Source organism: Eufriesea mexicana, unplaced genomic scaffold, assembly GCF_001483705.2.
Source record: "Eufriesea mexicana isolate 0111107269 unplaced genomic scaffold, ASM148370v2 scaffold124, whole genome shotgun sequence".
Classification (NCBI taxonomy): Eukaryota; Metazoa; Arthropoda; class Insecta; order Hymenoptera; family Apidae; genus Eufriesea; species Eufriesea mexicana.
The window spans coordinates 3017912-3024886 of NW_016908357.1; the positions used below are offsets into that span (position 1 = coordinate 3017912).

The 6975-nt window shown below is 52.7% G+C and overlaps 1 protein-coding gene across 1 annotated transcript in view; it reads right to left on the reverse strand.

Annotated features, from left to right (window-relative positions):
- LOC108555474 (fez family zinc finger protein 2) overlaps positions 1-5337 on the reverse strand; it is a 20831-nt gene extending 15494 nt beyond the window's left edge. The window contains exon 1 of the mRNA XM_017911127.1: positions 5279-5337. The gene's annotated coding sequence lies outside the window, so the exon portion shown is untranslated. The remainder of the gene's footprint in view (positions 1-5278) is intronic.
- Between the last annotated feature and the right edge of the window lie 1638 nt (positions 5338-6975).

The following is a 6975-nucleotide window of genomic DNA, read 5'->3' on the forward strand; positions in this document are numbered from 1 at the left end:
CCATCCGCCCCTTTCACGAGACGCGCAAGAAAATACCGCGGCGTGCAACTCGAAGACGCCTCTGCGAGTTTACCTAAGGCAAACGGCACGCGATCATCCGCCATGCTCGCATCACCTGCCCGTCGCTCGTATATTTTTACTATAAAGTCCGACTCGCCGCGGCCAACGAGTCGAATTAACGTCGTCGTTCCTTTCCGAGATAGTATAGCGGGGGTTGGGACGCGAACCGATATCTCCGATCTGGTGTAAAAGACTGGATACGTCGCACCTTTCGTCCGTTGCGAACGCTGCCGTCGATAATGAGACACGGAATATCGTCATCGGCCAATTAAACCCGCCGCGAGGTGTAGCCGATAGAAATTGCTCGGTCAATGTCATGACCGCTGTTCCGCCGCAAAATTCGACGCTGCAGACTCTGCTAAACGGTCAAATGGAGTAGTTGATTAATTTTACATAGATTAGCGAGCGAGCGTGGCCGTCCTGGTTTTTCGGAACACCGTTGTATACACGCGACCTCGGCCGCGCAGGATTTCATCGATCTTGCTGGATTTTTTCCCGAAATCGACACGGTTCCACTCGAAATCGCGGAGAAACTCGTTGCTTCCGCGATTCGTTGCCGTTCACAGCTAGCGTGGAGATTAAAGGGAAAAAGCGAGGGAAAAGTATTCGAGGAATTACTCGGTGCGATGAGCGAAATGGAGACGAATTCGGTGGGAAAAATCGGGGTGTATCTTGGAAGGAGCTAGCGAAAATTCGGCCTCAACTCGGGGAATGAATAAAGGGCACGTTGGTACACTGCAATTCGAGGTTACGTCGGGAGGAAGTGGTGCATTAATTTCGAGTTACCCCTCGAATTTCCTTCAACCCCCGTACGTGTGAGCGACTACGACGCGGGCACTGGGCTTGCGAGTAGCAGTTACCCCGAGGTGTTCGGGACGGCTGGTAATTTGTAGGTAGATATACGATAGACAATAACACCGGTGAGGGGCGGCAGCGCCGACTAATTTGTTTATCATAACTTTATCTTGATTTATTGCGCTCACGGTGCGCGGCCGTTTCGTAACGCCAATCGCGCACGTTCGTGCGCGCCCTTCGACGTATTCACACGTGCGCGAATGAAAAAAATGGAATCGCCGGAAAAATGGTCGAGCGATCGCGTTCTTGGCCGATTCCATCGCTCTCTCTCTCTCTCTCTCTCTCTCTCTCTCTCTCTTTCTCCCTCTGTCTCCCTCTGGTAAATAGGGAATGCGCGTTCACCGGACGTTCGGAATTCTATCCTCTTTATTCGACGGCTTGGCAATCGGACGAGTTGTTACCCCCGTCGCGTGGTTATCAAAATCGTTCCGTTGCCCGATTCCGAACCCTCGCATCCGACTGGACAAAACTGTCGGCATTCACGAGTACCCGCGGTAATTATAGATTCCGCGATTGTTTCATCGCGCGTAAATTAGCCGGTGGAAAAATGCAGTCACGCTAGCCGGGCTGGCCAGCAAGAAGAAAGCAACGCGACGAGATAAAAAGCCGCGAGCTCGGTGTCGGCTGGCGCACGGATCGAGGAGCTAATTTTTTAAAGAGCACAGCGAAAAGGGGGTGCGAACAGGCGGAGCAACCCCCGGCCACGCTCTATCCCTTCCTCGCCACCCTCTGCCTCTATCTTTCTCCGTTGCAGCTCGATCGGCGTGCACGCGAGCCTCTGGAAGAGCTTCGTGGCCGGCTCGTATTTCTCGCCCTCCAACAAGATACCAACCACCTTTAGCCCCATCCTCGACCTCGCGGCCACACGTACCGCTCGCACGTACACGCGCGCACACGCGCGCACGCTGTTCCAGAGGGTAGATAACGTCTTGCACGTACACGCGTACGCGTATTCTCGGTGCGAGTGACTAACGTGTGGCAACCGCACACGTACACGTATCTCGAAAGGCAGATACCGTCGTACGTGTTCACGCACGGTGTCCAACACAGAGGGAGGATACCAAGACACGAAAGGGTGTGCTGGTATAACCGACATCCACCCGCCACGGTGCAAGCCCTGTAACGCTGCGAGTGCTATCTGGCCAACTATCGCTGATTCTTGGCGCGAGACGGGCCCACGGGGGGAGGAGGAAGGAAAACAGGCGGAAGGGGTGGTCTCCGGCTCGTGGATCGTTTAAAACAGAGCCTGCCACGGGAACCTTTGGCGCATCCGTGAAATATTCCATCGAGAAGCTTCGTTCTTGGACCGGCGTTAATCGCCGTCCCATCGAGCAGCAGATCGATTCTTCGATTCGCTGCTACGACCAACCGATTCACCGATCACTGTCGGTTAAACGAGAAAGCCGAGAAACGAGGGGGATGGGATCCGTTGAGGGCGAACGACGAGGATGGCCTGCACGAAACGAAGCGTCAGCGAGCGGAAAGTTTAACAACGAATGGAAAGTGCCGTGACAAGTGGCAGGAAATTTGGAACCATTCGACCCCTGTTCGGATACTTGGAATACTTTGGTTTACTCGCGTGATCTCGCCCCGAGTTTCGGTGTTTCGCCGGTGCCCCTTGGGATCCGCGATGGAAGGTATTTTAACGAGCGCGCGACGGATTTTAAGCTTACGGAGCCAAGTTTCTTCGCTTCCGTCACGCGTGACGACTCGATGAAAAATTTCTCGTCCACGGTGTCGAGAAGGGGTCGAGAAGGGGTCGAGAAGGGGTCGAGAAGGGGTCGAGAAGGGGTCGAGAAGGTTCGGTGAGATACACCGAGACGGCGTTGGTACACGAGGAAGATGATCGAGATATTTGTAACGTGGAGTAAAAGGCAAAGAATGTCGAAGAGTACAACGGAAGCCGGAGCTTAGCGTCCGGTAAGACCCAAGACTCTACACGGGGCCTCCTCAAATATTAGCGGAGGACCGCGGGGTCCCCTTTGAACTCGAATCCCCCGAAATTTCTATGGCGAATAATCGGAGACAGCTGGCACGATGCGAAATCAAGTAGCGTAATAATGCCCCGAGAACTCCAGCATCCGTAGCGGGGAAAATAAAATGAAAAAGAGGACAGCGAATGCACGCGCTCCCTTGGATTCGAGTGTCTCCCCGGTTTTACCTCGGTTTCTTTTTATTTCAAATATTTACGAAGCGAGAATATCTGCCTCGACTTATTTCGCTTGTTCTCTCTCTCCCTCGCTCCCTCTCTTTCGTCGAACATGAATTTTCATCGGTTAAAAAGCCCGACCGAGATAAGGGACGTTTGGAAGCGGTCAATTAGAAGAGCGATATACCTGTGCCGATGTACGCGCGATATCTTATTGTTTATAGTCGCCATGAAAGCCAAACGGCTTCCCCTGGCCGCTAATCTTTCATTGCCGGTTAATTAACGGCACACATCGTCGTAGCGACGGGAAATTTTGCAGGTAGCTTCGTTTATCTCTCTGTCAGTAAAACGGGGCGACATTTAACGCGGGACACTTAAAACGGAGCGTGCATAAACGGGAGCTGGATGGACTAATCAAGCGATATCTCTGTATTCGCGCGGATACGTGGCCACATCTCAGCGGTCTGATCGGTAATTACCGTCGCTGTATAGCCACGTTTCAGCCGTAGTCTCTCGCGAATAAATGACACGCGTCGGCCAGAGTGATAGGTATGCTAATCGCGTGGCCCGCTGTAAAATTTGCTCGTCAGCTGCCCCCGTTACGATCGGCAACAAATTCGACGTAACGAAAGTTCCCTCCGACACGGTCTCGACCCAAAGTCCCCGCTCTATCCTCGCCGAGGAACGTTTCTCCATCCGGCGAATCGATCCGACCACGCGATAATTCGGACTAAGGAGAAAAATAATCAATTCTGGGCGCGTGACGCGAGAAAAAGACACGGTCTGCCTTCCCTCCGCTGAAAGAAAACACGGAGAAAAGTCGCGGAGGAAGAAAAAGTGACGGAACCGGCCTGGTATCGGGCAGTTTATCCCGCGGGAGGAGCTGCGATACAATGAATAAAGAACGAAGCAGCTTGGTAGAGCGAGCCCCGTGAACGAGGCCTTATTGGGATATTAATCGTCGTACCAGGCGAACGCCCTGTCCCCGAGTGTTTGCACGAGGTTTGAAGAGGCTGCAACACCAAAGCTGCCTTGCAGCGAAACCCTCTCCGTAAAACCCCCTCCTTTTAAGCGCAACGAAACACTACAAGACCCCTTCTCCGAGCCCCTCCACGGTGTTCCTCTTTTCGAGCCGTGATACTCGAAAAGCCCAAGTACTACCACGCTCGAATACTGCTCGGATACTTCGGACACACTCGAACCCCGAGCCACTTAGGTAAGCTTGCGTACACGTTAGAGGTAGGTAGGTAGGTAGGTAGGTAAGTTGGTAGGCTTGATAGGCGCGTTGCACGAATGCTTCGAAATAATGGGCCGTCGATTGGCCGCGCTTGTTTAGAAAACATAAACCGGGCGAGCTAATTGTTCGCTAATTTCCAGTGCCACTTGTACGGCCGTTCGCCGATTAATGCGTGTGCCCTACGCACACGGGCTGTTTCCTTTCTTCGACAGCGCGTCGCCAACGTATCGCCGACGTATCCAAAACCTATCGCCAACGTATCGCCATCGTATCGCCATCGTATCGCCATCGTATCGCCAACGTATCGCCAACGTTCCAGGGTGAAAAAGCCTTTTGCATATGTCGTTTTCTCACATCGACGATACGTGTTACCGTGCGATACGCGGTACAGAGCGTTTCGAAAATGGCCTTTGATCTTCGCCGAATCTCCAGCTCCGACGCTTATCCCGGCTGGGAATCGGAATTGAACGAGAGCGACGGCGCTGGACGCACGGTTTCGCGTCTTGGATTTTCGTGGGATTTTTTCCGGAATTTCGTCGAGTTTCGTCCAGTTTCGTGACTCACGATACGTCGACTAATTTTTCGTTCGAACGACGTGCGCGTGTCTCCAAGGGAGAGATTCTTCCGTAACGGGGTACGTAGGTGCCGCATCGCGCTGGCCTGGGAAGGCATTCGAACGCGACGGGCGTTTTAATCCATTTAGTTACCAGACTGGAGAGAAGAGGTTCCTCCGTTTCATCCACTTACGAAATCTGGCTAATTGCGCTAAATCATTCGCCTCGTAATCCTCTTTCGATTATCAAATTGCCTACTCTCTGACGTGGTATGGATGCGCAATCTACGTGCCACTGACTCTCTACGTTTCGCGACTACAGTTACGAGCGATACCCAAGTACTGCTTCAAGAGAATTGACTTCACGATTATTCCTCTACGAGATTTATCGGTTCTGGTAGACAAGGAGAATTCGAGTACTTACAGAAAGCGTGAGAATTCAGCTGGTTGCTCGTTCGAGATCAGTTCCGTGATCTGAACACGTTCCGGGCCTCCGATAATCCTGAACACTTTCACCAAGCCCAGACCTAGGCAGGACTCGAAAACGCTGGTTTCGAACTACCCTGGCGGAGTTGCGGCATCAGCTTTTCGATTCTACTTGATCTTGCAGTTCGTTCGTCTAACGTGACATCGTAGTACCAGAAACAATTTCCTTTGGGTCACCAGTTCGAAGAGGAATCGATGCTCATGATGATACGCGACGGTCTTTGACAGGTCGGTATCTACTAGCGGAAAGTCTCTCGGATTGGCCGTCGACATTATCGAAAGCACACGTTCGGCCCTATCGCTTCGATTCTCGACTGTGCGCCATTGTCGCAGGGACGCTCGACACTGAACCTTTTAGCAGATTGCTACTTCCCGTTCCTCTGTCGGATTCGCGGTCATCTCGTCGACGAGTACGACTTCTCCGAACGATAGTCTTCGATAGGATACGCGCAGATGCTTCGTTCAAAGATGCTGCTCGAACTCTCTCATGCCGAGAAGCGAGATTCTCCGGATAGACGAGGTCTCAGTGTACCCGAGACCCGAAATCGTCAGCCATTCCGCTCAAACGTCGAATCCATTCGATTTCACCGTCGGAAACGTTCCGCCCAAAAGTCGAACACTGTCTTCTATAACATCAGCATCCTGCCAAAGCCTTGTCCCGATGAAACAACACTGTCGATTGCGCACAGACGAAAGAATTCGCGTGTTCAACGGCCGGATGTCGCTCTCACCATCCGAGCCGTAACCTCGCAATGAACCGGGCACACGAGAGATCACTTGAGGCTCCTCGGTTCTCTAACAGAAATTTTCCTCGCGATCCCGTGGTAACGTTGATCCCTGATTCCCTGGCAGATGATCGACGGAGATCACGAACGATCCGTTGGCCGTTGGAGGCGCCGAGTTTGCCGCTGCTGACGTGTGTGCGGTGGCTGCTGGCGAAACCCAACGAAGGTTTCAGCTGCAGACAGAAGGGTGAAGGGAGGTCACGAGTCGAAGGTAGCAGCAACCACCAATGGGGCGGTACCAGGGGCGGAGCAAAGAGCAACCTAAAAACACGCCCATCTCGTTGCACGATCATAGGCTGCAACACCCCAAGGAATGCTCCATCCCTGTCCCACTCTGTCCCCTGCTATCGTTCGTCTTTTCCTCCACGGCTACAGCCGGGCCACCTTTTTCTCCCCCACATTTTTTCCTGTTTTTTTCTCATTCAATTGGGACGAAGGCGACACGAAGCGCGGCGACGTTAAAAGTGCAGGCGAACGACGACGAAGCTTCCTTGCTCGAGTTCGACACTTTTCATCGATCCCTCTATCTCTCTCTCTCCCTCTTTCTCTCTCTCTCTCTCTCACTCTCTCTCTCTCTCTTTTGCTCTTGGTCAGCCTTGCCGGGATTACGATCCGCGATTCCATCGCTCCGTGGCTTTTCGAGGGACGAGGAACCGTGCTTCGAAATAGGATTCCTCGGTGTTAACTCGGTCTGATTAGATGTCCGTGACTCGACATCCACGACGAAAACGATCCCGCCATTCGTTCCGATCTTGCACGTCGATGATATTACCTTAAACTCGACTTTCTCCGATTCGCTGGATTCTATCTCAACGTTTACGGGGTAAACCGGAAGGGTAAGTTGCCCCGT